The sequence below is a fragment of the Balaenoptera ricei genome, chromosome 9 (assembly GCF_028023285.1).
Source record: "Balaenoptera ricei isolate mBalRic1 chromosome 9, mBalRic1.hap2, whole genome shotgun sequence".
In the NCBI taxonomy this organism is placed as follows: Eukaryota; Metazoa; Chordata; class Mammalia; order Artiodactyla; family Balaenopteridae; genus Balaenoptera; species Balaenoptera ricei.
The window spans coordinates 66,451,396-66,478,316 of NC_082647.1; the positions used below are offsets into that span (position 1 = coordinate 66,451,396).

The 26,921-nt window shown below is 35.4% G+C and overlaps 1 long non-coding RNA gene across 1 annotated transcript in view; it reads right to left on the bottom strand.

Moving 5' to 3' along the window:
- LOC132371535 (uncharacterized) overlaps positions 1-26,921 on the bottom strand; it is a 60,992-nt gene that overhangs the window by 1,198 nt on the left and 32,873 nt on the right. The window contains exon 2 of the long non-coding RNA XR_009504868.1: positions 3,885-3,980. This is a non-coding gene — a long non-coding RNA (uncharacterized LOC132371535). The remainder of the gene's footprint in view (positions 1-3,884; positions 3,981-26,921) is intronic.

Below are 26,921 nucleotides of genomic sequence, written 5' to 3' on the forward strand. Positions count from 1 at the left end.
TGCAGATTTTATAAAAGTATAGAATGCCAGAACAAAGCAAACTAGAATCTTGTGGGAAGATTCAAAAAGCTATACAGGAAAGTCACAGTCCAAGTATGAAGTGAGTATTCAAACCAAAATAAGAAGTCAGCAGGCTTGAGGAAGAATAATGGAATGGATACCAAGAAATACAATGAATGAATGAGATGAAAATAATAAAGATATGGTGAGGAAGGGAAACACATTTTCTTCCAAAAAGAGAAATGAAAGACAATAGACATCCCAGAGAAAATAAAGCTGCATAAGAAAAGTATGGGGGAGAATGTAAAAAATTAAAACATGACCTGATTTTGAGAAACCAGTAAATGGTGTATATTATTTCTTTCTACATTTACTGGCCATAATTCGTTGTGGCAAGCTGCAGTGGTAACTAGAAACTTAGATTAGCTGTATTTAAAAAAAAGTTTGATGAGCATCTACTTCCTATCCTACACAGTTACTGTGGAATAGTAACAGTTTAAAATCTTATTTTTTATTCCGTCATTCACAGATATGATATTTTGACTGCCTACTTTGCAAGATGATGGTATTACAATTTTCCCACCTCTCCTCAGTCTATCTTCCAGTTCTTCCACCTGTACATTGTATTTTTATTGCAAGATTGGTAATATTTACATTCTATTCAATAATAATATAAATTTTCTGTCTTTTGAATATTGGTTAATTATAAAGGTTTATAGCCCATAACAGCACTTATCTCATTATAACTATATAAATATTGTTCATTACAGAGCCACATATTACTCTATTATTATATTCTTTTTCAGTTCTACTTGCGCTTCATAGAGGCGAATGTTTAATGGATTTTCATATCTAACTCTTCAACCAGTTTGAAGAGCAAAGAGAATGTTACACATCAATCAATATATAGATAGCTAGTTGGGACTTCCCTGGTGGCAGAGTGATTAAGAATCCGCCTGTCAATGCAGGGGACATGGGTTCGATCCCTGGTCCGGGAAGATCCCACATGGCATGGGGCAACTAAGCCCGTGCACCGCAACTACTGAGCCCATGAGCTGCAACTACTGAAGCCCACATGCCTAGAGCCCATGCTCCACAACAAGAGAAGCCACCGCAGTGAGAAGCCCATGCATCTCAATGACGAGTAGCCCCTGCTAGCCACAACTAGAGATCCCATGTGCAGCAACGAAGACCCAACACAGCCAAAATAAATAAATAAATAAGTAAATAAAATTTTTAAAAAAATAGATAGCTAGATAGATAGACAGACAGACAAATAGACACTTGGGGATCTGTAGGACTATAACAAAAGTTTTAACATTCTTGTCATCAGAGTCCCAAGAGAAGATAAAAATGATGGGGCTGGAAATATCATAGTATAGACATAGATATAGATATATAGATATAATACAAATGTATAGATATACCACAAACACACATATATGCACAAAAATATATATAATGTAATACAGCAACCACGAAAAAGTTATACAGAATACACTTGAAACAAAATAGATAAATCTAAATGGTAATCTAAAAATGCAAATCAAACATCAAAATTTGATGGAGACAGCTAAAGCAGTGCTGAGAGGAAAATTTCTAGCACTAAATGTGTGTGTGTGTGTGTGTGTGTGTGTGCGCATATATATGTCATATATATACTTGTTTAGAGAGTTAGCAGATTAAAAATCTTAAGGATTACACTTCTAAATTTTTTTTTAAAATTTATTTATTTTTGGCTGTGTTGGGTCTTCGTTTCTGTGCGAGGGCTTTCTCTAGTTGCGGCGAGTGGGGGCCACTTTTCATCACGGTGCACGGGCCTCTCACTGTCACAGCCTTTCTTGTTGCGGAGCACAAGCTCCAGATGCGCAGGCTCAGTAGTTGTGGCTCACGGGCCTAGTTGCTCCGCGGCATGTGGGATCTTCCCAGACCAGGGCTCGAACCCGTGTCCCCTGCATTGGCAGGCAGATTCTCAACCACTGCGCCACCAGGGAAGCCCTTAAATATTTTTAAATGTATGTAAGTTATATACATGCATATACGTATAGGTATTATGTATAAATGTACCTATGTATATGTACTATATAGAAATCTATATATAATACATATAATAGATACATTTTAGAAATATATTAGAGAGATATCATATGATATCACTTATATGTGGAATTTTTTTTAAAAATGATACAAATGAACTTATTTACAAAACAGAAACAGACTCACAGACTTAGAAAAGAACTTACGGTTACCAGTGGGGAAGTGGGGCGGTGGGGGTGGGGGGAGGGATAGATTGGGAGTTTGGGATTGACATGTACACACTGCTATATTTAAAATGGATAACTAACAAGGACCTACTGTATAGCACAGGGAACTCTGCTCAATATTATGTAACAACTTAAATGGGAAAAGAATCTGAAAAAGAATAGGTACATGTATGTGTATAACTAAATCACTTTGCTGTACACCTGAAACTAACACAATATTGATAATTAACTATACTCCAATATAAAATAAAATGTTAAATATATATATGTAAAAGTATAATTCTTAAGGTTTTTAATCTAATAACTCTAAACAACAAATTTGTATAAGAATGACCTTATTTTTTGATTGGTTAGGAAAACTAAACTGATACATTCAGTTTCAAAGGCTGATTGTGTGTGATATTAATTGTTGTCCTGATTCTTGTTGCCTTGTGAATGTTTAAAATGTCCTAGGTCTTTTCATGGAACTGCAGTAATGGAGATACATTGTAAGTTGAGATTTCATGCATGAAAAGGGTCTATCTACCAAAAACAATTTAACCAAACCTCTTTCTCTATATTCTTTATGCCATCATCATCTTTATCCTACCATCATTATAGTCATTGATGGCTATGGATTCCGCCAAGAACAACAATTCAACAAATTGGACACACAAGCCACTAAGCTCAGAGAATTCAAATGAGTGTACTATTAACTAGAGCATCAAGAACATGAAGACATTCTCAGGACCATGAAGCAAGCCCAATTAGAGCATAATGGAGGAAAGCAATGGATAAAACCTCGGTGCTTACAAACTAACATTGACTATCACCACTGTGTAACCTGGAATAAAAATTTGATCCTAGAAAAAATTGAAGAATCTGAATAAAGTCTGTAGTTTTTTAACAGTAAAGTACCAATGCTAATTGCTCATTTTGACAAATGTGCCTTGGTTAGGTACGATGTCAATATAAAGGGAAAATGGATGAAGGACATTCAGGAACTGTCTGTACTTTCTTTGTAACTTTTTTACAAGTCTAAAATATTCCACAATGTAAAGTGTATTAATAAAAAATTAACATTGAAATCTTGTGTACAAAGACTTAATAGTAACGGCTTTGAAGCACGAAGTCATTTTAGTGAAGACTCAGAATACATAGATCAGGAGCAATGTAGATTTAAAGGACATATGCCAGAACAGACTGAACCAACTTCTTTAGTCATACTGGTTAAAGATCATCACCACTTTCTAAGTGGTAAATCCAGAATGAAATCAGAATATATCACATGTTTTAAACAATTTCACATAGATAATATAGTGCACTAATTTAATGTCAGATTAGTAAATACTTTGAAGCCGCCTATGTTTGCCATATGCACTAGAAATGGATACAAAGAATCTTCAAAATTCCCACAAAAAAGGCACATTTGTATGCTAATATGAAGAAGGTTAAGGAAAACTCTGTAGAATACTTTTACTAAATGTAGACTGTCTTTAATCTCTGAAGTGAAGTATAAAGAATAGGAAGCCCGTGTGGCAGGCCAAGTAGTTTAGATTAAGTTTTACCTGAAGTCTAAATTCAATTTTCCTCCAGGCTGAATAAAGTCCCATAAAGGTGAAATCTCTTCAAGTCACTTACCATATTTTTTTTAAAGCACAGATTATAGCTCCTTCCAGGAAAAAAAATTCATGAGTCCAGAAAAGCAAGCCTTGGGTTCCTTGCACTGATGTTTTCCTATAAAACACAAAAATGTGAGATGGCTGGTCACTGTCCAGCCACTGTCGATAAACCTGTTACTGCTTCTATGTCCTCAGTACGCTGTTAGAAAGTACCTACAATGTGATTCAAAAGTTAGAAAACATGAAATTGTGGCCAAGTAGTATTTGGCGTTATTCTGCTCCTTCAGGGGATTGGAAGGTAAGCAAAATTAGTATCAGTCTACAACATCCTTGCCCATTACAGTGTGAATTTGTGGAGGATTGTTCCCTGTGTATTTTGAGGGGTCAGCTCTCAAATGCATAGTTCTGAGTTAACATTTTTTTAATTCTAGACAATTACTGGAAGTCGAAATAATGAGGAAAAGATGATTACAATTTAAAAAAAAAACAAGGCTAGGTATTCAATTTTCTTTTCTTCATAATAAAATGTAAAAGAAACTCCAGAGTAAATGCTGTAAAATATTAGAACTAATTAGCATAGGTAGATATCATACAAATTGAGATAATTTGCATTTAGAGACTGTAATTTTTCTCCCCTAATTACACCAGATTCTACTACATAAAGAATGAGTAAAATAAAGAACTAGTCTTGGCTGGAATGTATTCCATCAACAATACTTATTGGAACTAAGCTTGCTATTTAGAAGCCTTCTCAGGAACAGTCAACCATACACATTATACTTATGTTTTTAGATCAGGTTACTATGATGAACAAGTATAAGAGGGTCAACAATGACTTTATGAACATGCAGTTTTATACAGGCACATGCTCTATACCTCTGATATAAAAGTGATTTGCATATATCTAGAATCATTAAGGTTGTATTCTTCAAAACATCTATGCAGAAAAATTAGACCAAGGTTTTCCATAGGAAAAGCTAATGTAAATTTCAGAGTTTTTTTTTTTAACTGTAATTATTTTTTCTCGGACTGTTTTTCAGTGAGAAAAAGGATCTTCTATGTACTTGTACACGTTGATTTGAATATGCAGTAGAAACGTATCTTAATGCTAATATTGGGTCAAGGATAACAATGCTTAGAGTGAAAGAGATATACTAAACCACATCCTACATATAATTTGAACCACAGTAAATGAATGCGCTGTCTAATATGTATTAGTTATAACCATTCACCAGGAGCTAAGTACAAAATGACAAAAAGGAATCAACTAAAATTTATACTATAATGCATTCCATTATAATCGAGAAACATATTTTGCGTCATCATTTTTTTAATATTTAAGAAAGTAAATTCATTCTTCAAGCCATAATTCCTGGGTTATTCTTATATATAATGCATATAGCCTACTTGCATAGTAATTGTAAGAATGATGAATATGTTTACTTCTTTCTCTCGTGCTCAAAAATACCTTCCTTCTTTTCTTTTGGACTTCCTCTTTCTTTAGGTTCAAACTAATAGATTTTTCTGATTCCTTCCTGTGCACTACTTTAATTCAGTTTTGAATTCCTCAGATATCTTAATCTTTAGAGAAAAGATTGAAGTTTGTAAAAGATTATGTCTATTATACAATGTTGAACCAATTGCAGTCTGCAAAGTATATGTTGACAGCTCCCAAGGGAGAGAGGAAGTAACTTGATACTATCTGGATGGAGGACAAGACAAAAACAAATCAAGAACGGCAAACCCCTGCAGGCGTAAAGAACACCCATCAGTGATCAGAAGTGGAGACTTGGAATCAGGACCCAGGCAAGTTGGACACAAAGGGAGGCACTATGAAGCATTAGTTTTCTTGTCAATTAAAAATAGCAATATTGTCTATCTCATTAGTTTATTACAGGGATAAAGTGAGATGACCTTTTAAAAACTCTTAGCATATTATTTGTGTGGCACATACTAACCCTCTGATAGTAGCCAACAATTAGTTAAGAGTAGTGACCATGTTAAGGCAGACAAGAACTGACCCATTAAGTAGCAAAACTGATCCTAGGATTATTTACTGCACCTTTTAAAAAAATCTAGTTGATTGGAATATTCCCTCTCTATGTCCGTTGACACAAAATGACTATCATTTCCATGTCATTATTGATTATATTTTCCTCCAGACCCAAGGCTTTGAAATATCAATACCTTGATAACTCTAAAGCTTCTCTCTCCAGCTCTGATATTCCTTCTGGAATATATATTCAATTTCCTACTTAGTTTATGCACTTGGGTGTATACAGACTTTCAGGTGGTCCCCAAGATCCTCACATCCTGGCTTCCATGCCCTTGTAGAATCCCCTCCCCTTGAGGGTGGGCAGGACTGTGACTTGAATATGGCACATCACTCTTGCGATTATGTTACATTATGTAAGACTAGCTGATTGCTCTAGAGTCTTGCTCTCCTTGCTGATTTTAAAGAAGCAAGATTCAATAACTTCTAAGGCTGCAGGGAAAGGAAGTCTGCCAACAATCTGAGTGAGCTTGGAAGCAGATCCTTCCCCAATCAAGCTGCCAGATGAGAACCCAGATGGCTCATAGCTTATTTCCAGGCTTGCAGAGAAGCCAGCTAAGCCACAGCAAGACACTCCAATCCCACAGGAACTGTGAAATAATAAATTTGGGTTGTTTTAAGTCATTAAGTTTGTGATGATTTGTCATGCAGCATAGAAAATAAATACAGTGATCCAACAGGCATCTTCTCATACATTTATCCTGTCCAAAATAGAGTGTTGAACACTTTGCTATTCAAAACAGCATCTCTTCTAATGTTCCATAACTAAGGTAATGGCCCCACCATTTACCCAGCTGATCAGGTAAAACCTCTTAGAAACATTCTTGATGCCTTTGTTCCTCTTGGACTCAAAATCCTATCAGCCTTAATTACGTCCTAAGTAGGAATACTACTTCTTATAGTCATTTGGTTCCATTCATCACGAATTCTTGCCTGGGCTACTGTAATAGCTTCTTTTCTTCAATTCTTAACCCTTTAGAGTCTATTTCCACACAACAGCCAGAGAAGTTCTTTAACAGGTAAATAATTTATCAATTCCCTGCTCTTAAGCCTTCTAACCGTACCTATGACACTTGGAACAAAACCCAAAGCATTTATATAACTTGTGGTCCCAAATGATCTAGCCCATGGATAACTCTCATCTCATAGCCTGCCTATCCTTCCCTCATTCATTTTTCTCCAGACACACTGATTTTCTTGCCAGTTCCTGAACACTCCAAGCAAATTCTCTATGATGGTCCTTTAATTGTCCTTTCTGTCTGAAATGATTTTTACCTTAAATATTCTCACAACTTGTTTTTGTATTCAAACTTCTACTCACACGTTATCTCCTCATATGGGCCTTTTATGAATAACCTATCTAAGGTATAAAACTGCATGACTCCCATTTCACTTATCTTACTAAAACTATCATTATCATTTGTTTATCCATTTATATTCTCTCTTCTCAGTAGAATATAAGTAACACAGTGCTAGGTAACTTGTTGGGTTTGTCCATTTCTGTATTCTAGAACGCTATATGGCACAAAGTAAGCAGTTGATAAATTTGGCATAAAATTGCAGTTGAAACCATTTTGGAATCCTTTCAGAAAAGGTATTATGTCACAGTGTTTTAGAAGTTCAGATTATCTCAGAGAAAAGCACAAGAGTACATTTCACATTTTTATTGAATATTTAATGTTAGCTAATCACGAGACTATATTCTGTCTTCATCTTTTTGTATTCTGTTTTCAGAAATTATGCATGTGAGCTATCCCCATGAAGCGACGAGTATCCCAAACTGCAGCTCTTGACTTCTCGGCCAGCTATATATCCACAATCATTTTTTACTCTCTATTGTGTATTTAATACAAAGAAATAAAAAATAGTGTGGCAGAAAGCTAAAATAACTTATTCCACAAGTATGTTAACAGTGAGTGTAAAAGTCAGGTCTGTAATATTATCTGACAGAGGCCAGAGACTGTATTCATGGGAGATCTGCTTGGGGTAACTAAATCCATCATACTGCCATTGTTTGACAGTCACAGGCAAGAAATGCCGTGGAACTGCAAATGAATCTTCTCACTAACAATTCATAGCAATTTGCAGAATGTTGGATTTGGCACATTTTCTTCACATATGTTCCATATGTTACAATAAAAAGTAGCTACTTTTAATGCTGTTCATATTTTTACAAGCTGATATTTGCTAACAATGTGTTAATGAGTTGAATCAAATAATTCTTCCCTCCCTTGACTGAGCCACTGCTTTGCTCCTGGAGGAATGGGTAGCTTAGATGATTGATAACAGAATCCACAACCTTTCACCCCCAAGCCACCAATTTGAACCCAGCCTAGTTGAGCAACTGAGAGACATCTGTTTCCATAGGCAGCTCGTCAGAGGTTTGCATGAAATGAATGGGTAGTATATATTTGCTTACTGGACCTGAAATGATAGTTACTCTCAATCAGAAATATATTCATTCTGCTGTGAGTAAATGCCTAGATTACCATTATACTAATATCCTTTTTTCAACACCCTAAAGTTAATATTTAATAGTTGATATTCAGTTTCTGACTAGAATTTTACTCTCTGAGATAAATTTATATTCAGTGTTTTCAATGTTCTCAGCATTAAATAATTTTTATTTTAGATTTTTAATAATTAAAACTTAAATGCATTACGTTAACTAACCAAATATACATGTAATAATTAAGGTTTTGCCTTAGATTCGTTTTCATTTCTCAGAAGTTGGGATGTCACCTTCTGAAAAATTTAAATAGCCTTTATATTACTTTAAGTTAATGTAATAATTAATGAATTTAAAGGTAAACTCACAGAAGAATGTTCTCTGAAGACGTTTTAAGGTAAGGGAGATTACATTTTCCTCTATTAGACTGGTGATCCAATGGATGAGTTAGAAGTGAGTCAGGCTAATTGGGCCCTCCTTTGTCCTAGAAGCCATCAAAATACATGTAATGGGAAAAAAAGTTATTTTCACTTTTTTAAAAGTGAAAATGATCTTTTAAAAGGTAATTTTAAAATGTATGCTATAAAACTGATGCATTGGGGCTTCCCTGGTGGCGCAGTGGTTGAGAATCTGCCTGCCAATGCAGGGGACACGGGTTCGAGCCCTGGCCTGGGAAGATCCCACATGCCGCAGAGCTGCTAGGCCCGTGAGCCACGACTACTGAGCCTGCGCGTCTGGAGCCTGTGCTCCACAACAAGAGAGGCCGCGATAGTGAGAGGCCCGCGCACCGCGATGAAGAGTGGCCCCAGCTTGCCGCAACTAGAGAAAGCCCTCACACAGAAACGAAGACCCAACACACCCAAAAATAAATAAATAAATAAATTTATAAAAAACAAAAAACAAAAAACTGATGCATAGAGGTGGACCCCAGACACCGAGGTGGTAAAATGTATATGACTAATTATCTACTCCAAAGATGAAACTTATGACACATTACCTACTTCCCAAATGAGTGGTCCTTTACTTGGGTATTTAAGACTCACAATTAATGTTTAACTACATAAGGAAAGTTGTAATGTCCCCTCCTGGCCCCATAATCCAACTAAGATCCCTGACTAAAGAGGGGACTTTAGAGTGATAGGTTCTCATTCCAGATAGAGACTAGTTCAATCTAATGGCTTAGAAAAGGAGTCGCCAATGCCCTAACAGTCATTTCTTGTCTGTACAAGAGAAACAGATGTGTTAGCAGATCCCAGAAAAAGCAACATTAGTTCAGGCTGAGTCCAGATTACTGTACTTCAGACTTTTCCTGGGGTGGCCATTAGAGGCCCTCTTCCGCAGTGGTCAGTTCTGTGATTTCACCATTTCTGTGAGTGATCAGGCAACTGAGGACCAGATAGAATTATCTCTATAAAGGTGCCTGGGTGTTGAGTGGATGGGCACCAATCCCTAAAGCACATCAGTGATGATCAGGCAACTATGTTGGATTCAGCAGACAAAGACATTAAGGAAGCTATTTTAAATATGTTTAAAGCAGAAAAGTAAAATGTTTATTTCATTTAAATCAGAAAATAATGAGTAAGGAGAAAGAGAACCCAGCAGGGAAGTGAAAACAAAAAATGCCAACGTTGAACTGAAAATTCAATAATTTAAATGAAAAATTGCTGGAGATAGTGGAAGAAATTATTAAAGAATGTAAAGACTGATTAATAGAAATTATTCAAAATGAACAGTGAATAAACTGAAAAATAATGAACAGAGCTGCAATGACCTGTGGGACAGTATCAAACAGTATAACAACGGGACTCTCTAAAAGAAAGTAGAAGGAGACCTGGGCAGAAAAATATTTAATGCAAATGGCAAACATTTTGCAAGTTTTTGGGAGAAGAACATAAGCTCAAAGATTCAAGAAGCTCAGCAACTCCCAAGAAATGTAAATATAAAAGAAACCATGAAATTCTGTTGAATTTTGTCAAGAGATTTTTCTATGAATAGTATATATATAGCAATAACAATAACTATATATGTATATATATATGTTATTTGTAAGAGTCTCCTTTGTTTGCAGTATTGAGAGTCCCTATACCCACTATAATGGTTAAGGTTGTCATTAGAGCTATTTTAAAATATAAAATATACTGTGTCCTTCTTGGCACACAGTAGGGTAAGTATTACAGTTAAGTATGGACATGTGACTTGCTTTTTCTAATAAAGTTAGGTGTGAACATGTGACCTGCTTTTTCTAATAAAGTTGGGCGTAGTCATGTGACTTTTTTTTTTTTAAACTTTGGGTTTATTTATTTATTTATTTATGGCTGTATTGGGTCTTCGTTTCCGTGCGAGGGCTTTCTCTAGTTGCGGCAAGCGGGGGCCACTCTTCATCGCGGTGCGCGGGCCTCTCATTATCGCGGCTTCTCTTGTTGCGGAGCACAGGCTCCAGACGCGCAGGCTCAGTAATTGTGGCTCACGGGCCGAGTTGCTCCGCGGCATGTGGGATCTTCCCAGACCAGGGCTCGAACCCGCGTCCCCCGCATTAGCGGGCAGACTCTCAACCACTGCGCCACCAGGGAAGACCTTGTTTTTTCTAATAAAATATGAGTGAAAATGACATGTGTTACCTTTCCTGCTGTGGCCGTGATCATGGAAGCATAAATCAACCTGATGCAGACCGCCTCCTACCAACTTTCACTGGGCGTGTGTCACGAGCAAGAAATTTTTTTTAATATTAAGTACTTGATGTTTAGGGGTTATTGGTTACCAGGGAATAACCTAGCCTATCCTGACTGACACAAAGCTCTTTCACAGACATGCCATTGATGTCATAGTTTGTCTCTGAGGATGAAAAGCCTGAGAAAAACTAAAATACATACCGTCAGAAAGGACTGGGGCAAAGCAAAAGGTGGGAGAATTAGAGACAGCTCTATGCACAGGGAATTACATAAATTATTAGGAGGGAGGGAAAACAGAAAGATCTTCACTGTCAGGCAACCTAGAAAAAAGACATGGAAACTGATTTCTCAGGGAGATTTTTAGAGAAGCAAAAATGTTTTGTGGCATATAGTATATGACCCATGCCCGTTTAAAGCCTCCCCTAACGAGTCTTTGGTAAAATCTTTTTTGCTCACTACTTCACTGTGAAGTGTGTTTTCTTTGGGTGACTGGAAAAAAAAGTCAGTGTTACCACAGGGAGAAGCCAGAAGCTACCAATAGGAGCGAGTCAACACAGTCTCTTTCCCAGAAAACCAAAGGTATATTTTATGTGGCCAGAAAATGAACAGCCTTTGTTGTGATTAATATTTACTTATGCATAAATATTGCAAATGCTAAATATTGATTTAACCAACAATTATGAATATGTGTATTGGAACTGCAGGAAGAGGGAAACTGTGTGTGATGGGAGGGGAGGAGCCAAAGAGAAGTAGTAAAACCTCATCCAATAGAATTCAATAGGGACTTTCCTGGTGGTGCAGTGGTTAAGACTCCGAGCTCCCAATGCAGGGGGCCCAGGTTCAATCCCTGCTCAGGGAACCAGATCCCACATACATGCTGCAACTAAGGAGCTGGCGAGCTGCAACTAAGGAGCCCGCCTGCTGCAACTAAGGAGCTGGCAAGTTGCAACTAAGGAGCCCGTCTGCCGCAACTATGACCTAGTGCCACCAAATAAATAAATAAATAAATATATTAAATAAATTAATTAATTTAAAAAAAAGAATTCAGTAGATATCTGTAACTGAAAATCAGGAAGTATCAGTATGTACATGTTATTTAGAAATATGAACTAAAGCACTAGAACAATGAATTAAATAATTGGAAGTGCTCATCTCTAGGTAGTGGGACTTGAGAGTGAGGAGGAGAAGTGTATGGAAGAATCAACTGTTCCTTCAAAGAGGTGTATTTATTATGTGACGAAAACTAAATGTATAAGTAAATGTATAATAAAATTAAAGAAATAAAATATATTCACACTTTCTCATTTTTAATCATCTAAATTTCTGTTTTGATGTCTTTAATTTTTTTAAAAAGGTTAATATTACTATGATTATCAAAGATCATATGTATTCATTTTACAAAACTTAGAAAAATACAGTAAATTATCATTCTAACTTGGCTACACTTCCCCAGCCGATGTCCAAAGTTGTTCTACCTCACACGGAAAAAGATTTTCTCAAACGGAATAAGGAACTACTTAACTAGACATCAGTTTTTGCTTGAATACTGAGATGATCTTCCACCTGAGTATCCACAGGGCATAACAAAGTGCAAACTTAGTAAGTAATTATGGACTGAAATTTTCCAATTGACAATCGAATGTGAGAAGAGAGTCAATGTAGATTATCAGAGCATAGAGCAATGTATATTACTCAGAAAAGACTTGAAATGATCAAGAAAATCATTACTTGTGATTTACACAATTATAGTATTGTGAGAAACACAAGAATGCTGAACTAATCTATTTCATTGAAGGTCTTTTGATCAACCAGTCAAGTAAAGAAAATAATAAGGAAGAAAATGGACAATGGTAGGCTTTTTTTCCCTCTTCTTTTCCTCCCTCTCTCCCTCCCTCCCTTCCTCTCTCCCTCCCTCCTTCCCTCCCTTCCTTTTTTGTAAAAAAGCAGGGAAGGAAAGGTAATTCTTAGTAAGTGAAAAGACTTCTCAGGAAACAGTTGTTTCAGGCTCAGAATTCAGCATAGAATCAATCTTAGCTGAGGAGCAGGGGGAGGGAAACAGGATTTAGCAGGCATTTTGTTCAATGGTTGTGACCTCCAGGGATTACCATTCTTGTTGATGTTGTTTTTGACTTGTAGTTTTCTAATGTTTCCCACTAAATCGATTATTGCCTTTAGAAGTAATTTCATGGCTTTTGGAGTACCACAGCTTTATCTTTCTAACCTTCATGGTGCTGTGAAAGATTGGTCTCATTTCTTGTTAATTCTGATTCTTCTATGAGGTTATTCTTTCATTCTTCAAGGGAATCATCAGGTATCGTTTTATTAGTCTTACATATCATTCCACCTCTGGGGAATTCGTACTAATTCATCTTTCCTGACAATTGCTGAAACAAATAGTAGCCAGAGCTCATGTTTTGTTTCTGTACACTTCTTTATTGCTTGCCACCTTTCCCAGCAGTGAGCAGTCATAATCACCAAATAGACAAGGATTTTCTTTTTCCAATATTATATGTAATGATCGCTCAAATCATTATAGTTGTAAAGCTTTTTAAAAGACTAGCTTAACTTTACATTTTTTATCTCACATAGTCATTTCTTCTTGTATGTGGCAGCAAAGGATAATGGAAGAAACAGCTCACTAGTGTTAGAGTCTAGATTCTGGTCCCAGCCCTATATATGACCTCACAAAATTTACTTAAGTCCTCCAAGCATCAGTTTTATCATCTATAAAATATAGGAACCCACATCTGAAGTTGGCTGAGGTTTTAAGAGATTGTGTTTCCACTAAGAAAAAATATCTTCCAATTGTCAACTCTTCAAACAGCACCAAGTTCTCTCAAGAGCATATTTTACCTTCCATTAATTAAAATGTATCCAGAAGACAATGTTCAAATGTCTCAGTTTTTAAAAAGATATGTCTTATTATGAAATGCTCTTTTACACACACACAATTAAGAGTAGACCACAGATGCCAGAATCACAAAAGGTTGCAAAGTTTGGAACAATGTCTTAGAGCAAGTTATTAGAGTAATAGGTACTTTTGATTTTTCCTTCAAAATCTAGTCTTCAGAGTCTAAAATATTTACTATCTGAACCTTATCAGAAAAAGTTTTCCAAACTTTTAAATAAACAAATTAAACATATAAATGGGAGAGAAAGAACAAACCTTCCTTACAGAAGAATTCCAAAGATTAAATATAGAAGTATGAGAAATAGAAAATCACCATTAAGAACACAACAGTAACAAATGCTGCAAACAAGTTACACTGATGAGTGTTAAAACTAGAGGAAAAAACTTTAAGGAGAAACAGGATAGTTGCATAGTGTCAAAGTATCCCCTCCAAAAATTATGTATTAATTATTATGGTCATTTTAACACCTACACAAAAATTTTTATACTCCTCCCTCCAGAAAATTGAGCTCAATTCTTCTACTCTTTAGTCTGGGCTGGATTTAATGACTCACTTGTGAAGAATAGACTATGGAAAGGGAAAAATAGTGACTTTACAGGGGAGAAACCTTGCACACTGTCAAACAAGTGGTCAAGGTTAAGCTCACCAGTGATAATATATGTTGGTATCATGTGCATCTGATAGGATGCAGTGAGAAAGACATTTCCTCTATGTGGTATTGTTCCTCAAGACCCAGAACCTCAATTTAATCATGAGAAAACATCAGCTATACCCAAATTGAGTGATATTCTACAAAACATTTAACCAGTAATCTTTAAAACTCTCAAGAAACTACTGAGAAAATTCCATAAACTGGAGGAAACTAGGAGACATGATGCCTAAACACATTGTAGTATTTTGGATTGGACCTGGAGACAGAAAAAGGACATTAGTAGAGAAACATGTAGCTGATAAATGAATGTTTTGCACATATATATAGAATACTTAAAATTCTATAATAAGAAATCAAACAATCCCATTAAAAATGAACAAAATAATGGAACATACATTTCACCAAAAGAAAAAATATGAATAATGAGCAAATAAGGACAAGAAAATTGCTAAACATCATTAGTCATCAGAGAAATGCAAATTAAAACAATGATATACCACGCTAACACCAACTAAAATAGCTAATTAACAAATAATGATGAAGATGCGTAACAAATGGAACTTCTGAACACGCTCAGTGGAAATATAAAATAATATGACAATGAAAAGATGCTCAACAGAGCAATCATCAGAGAAATGCAAATCGAAACCACAGTGAAATATCACCTCACACCTGTCAGAATAGCTATTATCAAAAAGACCACAAATAACAGATGTTGGTGAGTATGTGGAGAAAAGGGAGCCCTAGTACACTGTTGGTGGGAATGTAAATCGGTGCAGCCGCTATGGAAAACAGTATGGAGGTTCCTCAAAAAACTAAAAATAGAACTACCATATGAACCAGCAAGTCCACTTCTGGGTATTTATCCAAAGAAAATTAACACAGTATTATAAAAAGATACATGCACCCCTATGTTCATTGTAGTATTATTTACAAAAACCAAGATATGGAAGCAACCTAAGTGTCCATCAACAGTTGAGTGGATAAAGAAGATGTGGCATATATAATATGTACAACGCCTTCTTTGTTTACTGAATTACACATTTGTTAATGAGTAACACTGAGATTCAGCTAGAACTTGGCCCCAGACTAAATTGATCCTCATGATCATTCATGAATTCAGTCAAACACTGGTGATTGCTGCTCCCTCCATACTCTGACCTCCTTGAGAACAGGATAGGTCAGTATAGGAGTCCTCTATTCCAGGTGCCTAGCAATATTACTAATTCATTTTATTCCTTTCTTTTTTTTTCTTTCATGCTTTCTTTTTCTTATGAGAACATTTAAGTTCTACTCTCTTGGCAAATTTCTATAGTACAGTATTATCAACTGTGGTCACCATGTTTTACATTAGGTCCTCAGACCTTACTCCCTTATTCATCTTACAGCTGAAAGTTTGTACCCTTCTATCGACCTCTCCCTATTTCCCCCACTCCCCAGCCCCTGGCAACCACTATTCTACTCTCTGTTTATATGGGTTTTTTGTGTTGTTTTTAGATTCCATATATAAATGATAACATGCAGTATGTCTCTTTCTGTCTGACTAATTTCTCTTAGCATTCATTATGCCCTCAAAAACCATCCATGTAGTCAAAAATGGCAAGATTGCCTTCTTTCTCATGGCTGAATAATACTCCATCTTTTTTATCCATTCATCCATTGATGGGCACTTAGGTTGTTTCAATGTCTTAGCTATTGTAGACAATGCTGCAATGAACATGGGAGTGCAGACATCCCTTTAATACCCTGTTTTCATTTCCCTTGGATACATACCCAGAAGTGGGATTGCTGGATCATATGGTAGTTGTATTTTTAATTTTTTTAGGAACCTCCATTCTGTTTTCCATAGTGGCTATACCAATTTACATTCCCACCAACAATGCACAAGGGTTCCCTTTTCTCCACATCCCCACCAACCCTTGTTATCTCTTGTCAGTTTGAGGATAGACATTGTAACAGGTGTGAGGTGATATCTCGTGATTTTGATTTGCATTCCCCTGATGATTAGTGATATTGAGCACCTTTTTATGTACCTGTTGGCCATTGGTATGTCTTCATTGGAAAAATATCTATTCAGATACTCTGCCCATTTTAAAAAATCAGATTTTTTTGCAATTGAGTTGTATGAATTCTTTATATATTTTGGATATTAACCCCCTTATCAGATATATGATTAGTGAATATTTTCTCCCACTAGTAGGTTGCCTTTTCAATTTGTTGATGGTTTCCTTTGCTGTGCAGAAGCTTTTTAGTTTGATGTAGTCCCACTTGTTTATTTTTGCTTTTGTTGTCAGATCCAAAAAATCATTGCCAAGATTGATGTCCAGGAGCTTAACCACTATGTTTTCTTCTAGGAATTTAATGGTTTCAGATCTTATGTTCAAGTCTTTAATCTATTTTGAGCTTATTTTTGTGTATGGTGTAAGATAGGGGTCCAGTTTCATTCTTTTGCATGTATCTGTCTAGTTTTTCCAACACCATTTATTGACAAGACTCTCCTTTCCCCATTGTATATCCTTTGTCATAAGTTAATTGACCATGGGGTTATTTCTGGACTTTCTATTCTGTTTCATTGCCTATGTGTCTGTTTTTATGCCAATCTCATACTGCTTTTATTACTATAGCTTTGTAATATAATTTGAACTCATTTTCAATACTTAGTAATAGGTTGCTAACTACATTTGTACACCATGCTTTTTTGTTTGTTCTCATCCTGTACGATTATCTCTAAGTGCACCCCTTTCACTGTCCTCTCCACCTCTCAAAATCTTATCCACTTTTCAAGTCCAAGATTACATGCTATACCATAAGAAATGCCATTTTTAAAAGTTTAAATAAAAGTTTTTAAAAGTTTAAATAAAGTTTATTATTTAAATAAATAATTCCAATGTCTGTCTATTCTTTTATCAGAAATCACTGCCCCCCTCAAAAAATGCTAGGAAAGAACAGATATATGAACCTCATTGCCAACAATAACAGAACAGATTAAAGGACTGCCAAAAGTAGCATAGGTCAAGCAGAATGCAAGAAAATGTGGAGAATGGTTACACCCAGCTGTATATCCCTGACCCTGCTGGTAGAATACACTTCTCCAAATATAAGCATCTCATTCTGAGATACAAAACCAAATATTATTTGTTTATAATAAGGGAGAAAGAGTAAGTGGGCAAGCAGTGACAGCCTACCTGTACCTCATGTGGTAGAAGGCAAGGATGAATGGAAGAAAAAAAAACAAAACATAGATAAGTCATTTTTGAGCATTGCTTCTTTTCCTGGATGTTGGTCACTCAAGTATTCATTTTTGGTCATTCACTGACCTGTATATTTACATTTGGTTCATTTTTCCAATGTTATACCTCCATAAAAATAATTGGGGATCCAATTCAAAATAAGGGGATCCAACTTCTATTCACTGAATCATATAAATTGAAGAGAGAGAATGCACTTCTGTTCCAGTTTTCATGGCTGTGTAACAAATTACTCCATACAACTATTTATTATCTTCATAGATTCTGTGGGTCAGGAATTCAGACAGAGCACATCAGGGATGGCTCTTCTCTGCTCCACAATGATCAGGTTCCTGCAGGCAGGAACAGTATGAACACTTGTTCTCTCACATGTCTGGCAGTTGATGCTGGTTCACAACCAGTTAGAAGATATTATAAAGGATACAACTTCATTTACAAGAACAACAAAAAAGACCAAAAAGGAACAAGGAATGAGAAAGATGTCTTTGAAGGAAATTTTAAAGTTTTACTGTGGATGTAAATCAATAGAAAATACATTTTACATTTCTGAGTTTAAAAAAGATACTGAAGAATACAAGGATAGTAATCCTGCCTATGTCAATTTATAATTTTAATGTGTGTCTACTAAAATAAATATGGGATTTTTTTTTCTAGTAAGGCAAGTTGATTCTATGGCAAATTATACCAGCTGTTCCACAAGTTTTTATTGGATTCAGAGCACCTTTGCCACCACCATGGCTGGCCCAAGCCACCATCATCTTTCATTTGGGCTACTGAAATACCCTAACTGGACTGCCTGCTTCCACTCTTGCCCTCCACTCACTCACCCCCCTCCCACCCATTACTCTAGTCCCTAAAACAATAAGTGTTCCTCTGATAGCATCAATCAGATCCCATCCCATCACTGACCTGCTGCAATGGCTTTTCTACACCCTTATAATTCAAAGTTCTTCACAGAGTCTACAAGGCATTCTAGGACCTGAATATTTCTCTGAACATATTTTCTACCACTGCCCTACTTTTTCACTTTTCTCCAGTAATATTCCTCAAATATGCATTTTAAGCACACATTGTCACATCTGCCAGCAATGCTTTTACTCTATAAAATCACATCCATCCCAGTTTCACATCAAATGTCACCTCCTCAGAGAAACTATCATTGAAAATCCTATATAAAATATAGGATTTACACTGATTTATTTTCTTCATATCATAGATTGATTTGTTTTAGGGTTGATTGTTTTCTCCATTAGGAAGTGTATTTTCACGAAGATAGAAACTCCTTTTCCTGAACACTTAAAACATCTGGCATACAGCAAGTGCTCAATAAATACTGAAGTGAATGAGTAAATAGAGTGAGGATCATTCTGAAAACTAGTATATCATGAAAACAATGTAGCCCTACAGTAACATAATGTAGGTAGAGAGCTCAACCAGCAGAATATACTAGATATATTTAAGACCAGAAATTCATCCAAATACAAATGCAATTTAGTATAAAAGAGAGAAAACATTTCAAATTAGGAAAAAGGTTGGTTCATAATTATTGGTGTTTCAACAACTTGAATGACTATTTGGAACAAGAAAATAAATTAAGCAGAATACTTACCTTACACCTTAAAAGAAAATAAACTCCAAATGAATTAAGTATTTAAATATAAAAAAGGATACCAAGAAGTACTAGAAAATCCATGGTAGGATTTTGAAAGTCACTTCAGAAATGGGATGAGTTTTAAAAATGTGGCACGGGGACTTCCCTGGTGGTCCAGTGGTAAGGAATCTGCCTTCCAATGCAGGGGATGCAGGTTCGATCCCTGGTCAGGGAACTAAGATCCTACCGCAACTAAGCCCGCATGCCGCAACTACTGAGCCCACGTGCTCTGGAGCCCACGCGCCACAACTAGAGAGAGAAAACTGCATGCCACAACTAGAGAGAAGTCCACATGCCACAACGAAGAGCCCGTGCACTGCAACAAAAAGATCCCGCATGCCACAATGAAGATCCTGCATGCCACAACAAAGACCCAACGCAGCCAATAAATAAATAAATAAATAAATAAATAAATAAATAAAAACGTGGCACAAAGTCCAGAAATCATTTTTTAAGTGCTGAAAATTTTTACTACAAAAAATTTTAAATGTCTTTATTTGAAAAATCATTTTTTAAAAACCCAAAGGAGAAAAAAACATCTGCAACTTGTATCACATAAAAATTGCAAATTTTCTCAATATATGAAACGTTCCTAAAACTAAATAAGAAAACAACCAACAACCTAGTAGAAAAATGAGCAAAGTATGTGAATAGATACCATATTGAATTAAATAATTCTTAAATAATCCTTGAAAATATGTTCAATCACACTAAAAAAGTGCAATTCAACTGACAATGACATGTTATCATTTACCTATTTCATTGTAAAGCATTAAAAAAAAAATGATACCACACTGTGTTAGAAAGGGTAGATAGAGGACATCAGGTGCTGTCATACACTGTTACTGGAAGTATAAATTGGAACAACTTCCATGAAGAATGTATTAGTTACCTACTGCTACATAACAAATTACCCCAAAACTTAGAAGCTTAAAAATGACAATAAACATTTATCTTCTCTGATAGTTTCTCTAGATTAGAAATTTGGGAGCAGCTTACGTTGGGCAGTCCTGGCTCAGGGTCCCTTACAAGGATGCAACCAGGATGTTAGTCAGGGCTGCAGTCATTTTAAGGCTTGATGATGGCTGAATGATCCACTCTTAAAAGTGACTCACATACCTGGCTAGCAATTTGGTGCTGGTTGCTGGTGGGAATCCTCAGTTTGTCTAAATATAAGCCTCTCCCAGGGCTGCTTGAGTGTCCTCGTGACATGGCATCTGGATTCCTCTACAGCCAGAGATCCAAAAGAAAGCAAGGTGGAAGTTGTGATGTCTTTTATGACTAGGCTCTGTAGTCACATATCATTTTCTCCATATCTTATTGGTCACATAGGTCAGCACTGTTCAATGTGGGAGGGGGATATACAGAAGCATGTATTTCAGGACAAAAGGATAACTGGGGATCATCTTGGAGACTGGCTACCACAGGGGGCAATTAGGAAAAAAAATTTCAAAATAAAAATTTCATGTAAATTCTACTTCTAGCCAATCTTCCAGATACACACTCAGTTGTGTACAAGAATATATTCATCTCAGCTTTGTTAGCAATCACAGAAAATTGAAATAATCTAAATGTTTTTCAATAGGGATCTGATTAAATAAATTATAATGCATCCATGCAATGTGATATATATTTATTTTAAAGGAATAGAATACCGTGGATAGAATCTATTAAAAAAAATAGAAATAGTATTGCCTTTGGGAAAAGGAAGTTGTGGTCAGGGTGATAAGGGAAGAGAGGGAAATTTATTTTTCAGTGAGTACTCTTCTGTACATTTAATATTTTGTAACCTTGTACAAAAATTATCTACTTTGAGAAAACAAACAAAAAGAATACATAACTGATGTAATCTTTGTAAAACTAAGTTCCCAAGAAAGTGTTAGTTGGGCTCTACTGAGCCTTTATGGCTTTATTTTGTCTTTTTGTGATATATTATTCAATTTGCTATCATCATTATTTGGACTTTCAACTCAATTCTTCTCTGAGATTTCCAGCTTCTTGAATGTATTGATTACCTGGCATATTTTGTATCCCCAAATATTCCTAAGCACAATATCAAGCACACAGGAAGTGCTTAATGCATATTTGTTTAAATCAGGATTCCAAAACCTCAGCATCACTGATATTTTGGGCCAGATAATTTTTTGTTAAAAGGGGCTATTCTGTGCATTGTAGAATGTTTAGCTGCAACCTTAGCCTCCTAGTAGATGCCAGTAGTACACTCTAAGTTATGACAAACAAAAATATCTCTAAACAATGTCAAATGTCCCCTGAAGGGAAGGAATCATCCCCACTGAGAGCCACTGGTTTAAAGTAATGACATATCCAATCTTGGAGTAGCTACAGAATTTTTAAAGATTCTTAAGCAAGGTTTAGTATATATTTTCTACTACATATAATAATTTGGTATATACTTTTGGTATAAGTGAATTAAGAGTTGGAATATAATATGTTATAGATTGTAAACTAAACAAAGACTAATCTTTAATACTTTTGTCATTATTCATTTATTATTCTTAATTGTTCCTTGTTATTTTATATCCAGAATTGACCTTGCATAGGAAGGTGAAGAATTCAGAATTCCTCATTGAGTGAAACAGTATGATTTGCAACATGATGAATGACGGCCTATATGTGAGATACATCATTTTCTCATCCCTTTCTTCTAGATGACTATAATGACAGTAAAAATTGATTATCAGTACATCAAGGGCCAAGGGTATGATTTGGAATAAACACTCCATTCTTTGATGCAGATCACCTCATCAAATAGGGATTAAACTATATAAAGATTAATTACACTAGCCAAAGTGTTAGTTCTGGATGATTTCTTTTAACTGATAACCAATGGTTTACAAACTAGAAATTATCATCTGTGAAATTGGATAAAGAGCCTTACAGTGAGAATGATAGACAGGGTAACACTAAGGATATCTAAGATAGATCATTATCATCTCACAAACAGCATTACTGGGGAGAAAAGATCTCCATAACACATGGGTGAAGGAATTAACAAATCTTTTCCTGTCTCTAAGATTGTCATTTTGTTATTGAAAGTCTCTGTGGTATTAAGAGCACTTCCCATCTCTCCTACTCAACTCATTTTCCCACTTTGTCTGAATTCCACCAAAAGGAGAAGGAAGAAAAGAAGAAATGAAGGAGGGAGGGAGGCTGGAAGAAAGGGAAGGAAGAAAGGAAAAAGGTAGCAAAGGAGGAATGGAAGGTGATTTTCCTGTGATAGAATAAAATTGCCATAGACCTCTACTCTACAAGATAAAGATTAAACTAGTGGCCTAATTTTGTATCTTCTTTTCCTTTAATTCCACCAAAACATCATTTAGCCAATATCGATAAGGCCCATTTTTGAAAAATACTTAAGAAACTTAGTTGGCCAATGTGACTATGTTCACTCCATTTCCATAATGTAATTTTTAAAAACATATTATGAAGGATCACTATAGACATACTTCCTGCTATTGTTCAGCCTAACTTCAAACAATATTCTTAAAAACTAAAAATTCCTGTTACCTTTAATTCTATATTTACATTGCATTCTCTTATCTGTCTTGATACCTGAGTATCTGCCACCTAATCCCAAATGGTTTTGTACATCTACCAACAATTCCAGTACTTAAAAAAAGAACTAAAGCTATTTTCAGTTAAAAAAAATTTCTGTCAATCCTAATTTGACTAGAGTACAAGATACTGACATTAGATACTGTTTTTAATACTGACTCCATTTTGTTTGCATCACTGCTGCATAACAGTCCATCATGTTAGAACAAAATATTAACAAAGAGTGAGGTACCTAGTTATTCATTATTTCATATTAACACAGAATATAATTGTAGCATATTATTATTATTTATTTATTTACAAGCTTACAGGTTTTACAGCTTGACTTTATAAAGCAAGAAGAAGACATTACAGAATCATCCTATCAAGGTAGGTCACTTGTATAATAACTAGAAATTTTTACACAGAATTCACAATTCAGTAGTTTGAATGACTGGTCATACATCAAGCTTTAAGGACAAAATAATTAATCAAGAAGGAATATGCTTTCTGTGCTTTCAGAGAGAAATATTACATTTTCTTTGTAAGATAAATGTTATTTAATGGATAATAATAATGTCTACAACATGATTAACCTCAGATGAATTGATCTTAGAATCATGGTGAAGCTATGTATAATGTTTATATTGATGATGCTGCATGTAATGTTTGTCTGGAAATTCCAAGTTATCTTTTTTCCCAAGAAAAAATTTGACATGTGGTATTATTCATTGAATCTTCAAAGACAAATACTCTTGGTATCATAAACATTTATTCATTTTCTATTGTAACTTCTCTTATATTAATTTAAGCCAAATGAAAGAAATGACAGAAATTGCAATTTCACATGGTTCAACCTAAATGTATGAGCAAGAAAACTAAGGAACTGAAATAAGAGAGGAAAAGAAAGAAAATATAGAGGAGAATACTGGCTTGGTAAAGGCAGACAGTTCTCTTTAATTGTGTTATAATCAACAAAACAACTTAGGAATATCACACAAATAGGTCTTTCATTTTGAAAAACTTACATAAAGCATTATGAGGTTTAAAGAATCAATGCACATGTGACGTGAATTTTACACTTTAACTTGGTGTCATAATCAGTGATCTAATGGATGAGAGATTAATAAATTAAAATATTCATATCCAGAGAAAAATAAAATTTGGAAAGATACATGCATGCCAATGTTCACTGCAGCACTATTTACAATAGCCGAGACACGGAAACAACCTATAATAAGTGTCCATCGACAGATGAATGGAAAAAGAAGATGTGGTACATATGTACAATGATATACTACTCAGCCATAAAAAAGAATGAAATAATACCATTTGCAGCAACATGGATGGACCTAGAAATTATCATACTAAGTGAAGTAAGAAAGAGAAAGACAAATACCATATGATATCACTTACATGTGGAATCTAAAATATGACACAAAAGAACTTATCTACGAAACAGAAACAGACTCACAGACATAACGAACAGACTTGTGGTTGCCAAGGTGGAAAGGGAGGGGAAGGAATGGATTGGGAGTTTGGGATTTGCCGATGCAAACTATTATATATAGAATGGATAAACAACAAGGTCCTACTGTATAGCACAGGGAACTATATTCAATATCCTGTGATAAACCATAATGGAAAAGAATATGAAAAAGAATGTATATATATATATATGTATAACTGAATCACTTTGCTATACAGTAGAAACTAACACAACACTGTAAATCAACTATACTTCAATAAAATAAATTTCAAAGATAATAATAAATGAAAACATTCTACTCAACACTGAATAGTTAAGCATAGTGAATGCCTAATTCTGATTATAATTTATAGAAATTAGCAATGCATTTGCAAGAGAAGAAATCCTTTATTTTTCTTTAAAAGTTGACTATGACAGGGTTGTATCACACTTTCATGACTTTGATTTTAAAATTATATTGTAGGGACTAAGGGATGGTCTGTGATATCTTACACCTGAAACTGCTCTAGCTAAAAACCTAGGGAGCGATCTGGCATAGGTTTATCAAGAAAGTGAACGCCTATAATGAATTCTAAGTTATGAATCAACTACATAATAGATATATTTTGAAAGATATAAAGGTCAATTATCTATGATGATTTAGGATATTTATACTAACCTGAGAAGGACAAAAATGATGAAAATACCATTGATCTCAGCTTCAGTTTGATAACATAAAATTGGCATAATATCCAAACCAAGCGAATTGGCATACTATCCAAACCAAGTGAACGTAATAAGGCACTTTGGATAATATAAGTTAAGACACTTACAGTACAGAGCTTAAAAGAATTCAAATCCCTCAGTGTAGGGTATAAGACATTATTCAGGGCTTCCCTGGTGGCGCAGTGGTTAAGAATCCGCCTGCCAACGCAGGGGACGCGGGTTCGAGCCCCGGTCGGGAAGATCCCACATGCCACAGAGCAAATAAGCCCGTGCACCACAACTACTGAGCCTGTGCTCTAGAGCCCACGAGCCACAACTACTGAAGCCCACGTGCCACAACTACTGAAGGCTGCATGCCTAGTGCCTGTGCTCTGCAACAAGAGAAGCCACCACAATGAGAAGCCCGCGCACCGCAACAAAGAGTAGCCCCCGCTCGCTCCAACTAGAGAAAGCCCGCGCACAGCAACGAAGACCCAATACAGCCAAAAATAAATCAATAAATTAATTTTTAAAAAAAAGACATTATTCAATACAAACATCATTGACCACACTTTCCATGTGAGTATTGAATTTTGGGTATTCCTCTAAGGGGCAGAATCACCTGGTAATTTAGGCTGAGAGAATGACTCAGTGGTTTCTTGCTCTGTCCAGTACTATCACATTTCAGTTGTCACATAATACATAATATACCCTGGTAATTATAGCCACCATGCTGTACTTTAGAGCCCCAGAATTTATTCATCTTATAGCTGAAAGTATATACTCTGACCAACGTCTCACATCCCCTCCCACCCCCTTCAGCCTTTGACAAATACCATTCTACTCTCCATTTCTTTAAGTTCAGCTTTTTTAGATTCTACGTGTTAAGTGACAACATATGGTATTTGTCTTTCTCTCTCTGACTTATTTCACTTAGCATAATGCCCTCAAGGTCCATCCACATTATCACAAAACTTAAGATTTCCTTTTTTTTAAATGGTTGAATAATATTCCACATGTGGTATATATACCACATTTTCTTTACCCATTCATCATAGATATGAAGTCATCTATGAACACACACTTAGGTTGTTTCTATGTCTTGGCTATTGTGAATAAAAGCAGCAGTGAATGTGGGAGTGCACATATTTCTTTGATATCCTGGAGAAAGCAGGTGCTGGCATGAGCCAGGGGCCTGAAATCACTCACCTGGTATCCTTAGCACTTATGAAGTTACTTCGATGTGTGGATGGTTACTCAAATTGATGTTGCTAGGTAAAAACAGGCCCTGGAAATTCCTATACAGCCATTTTGCTGATGTCCCTCCCTTGTTCAGGAGTATTTCAAACTAATTATATTTCTGGTTATGACTTCATTATTTATTTCAAAAATTTCTAAACTATGACAAAGTAAGATGAAGAATTCTAAAGACACTGAAAATCTCACTATTTAGAAAGAAAAGCTAAAAATTCAACTTTAGGATTAATTACCACATACTCCTTTAGCATTTTTAAATGGACATTTAAATTAATTGATGAGAATTTCACACAAAAAAGAAAACTATTCATGAAAATGAATTAATGTTCTGCTTTCACTGAAATAATTTCCAGGTGGACAAAACTTGAGACAATCCTCCTTTATTGTAAAGAAACTAAAAGAATTTTTGACCTATTAGTTAAGGTATATGACAGTTT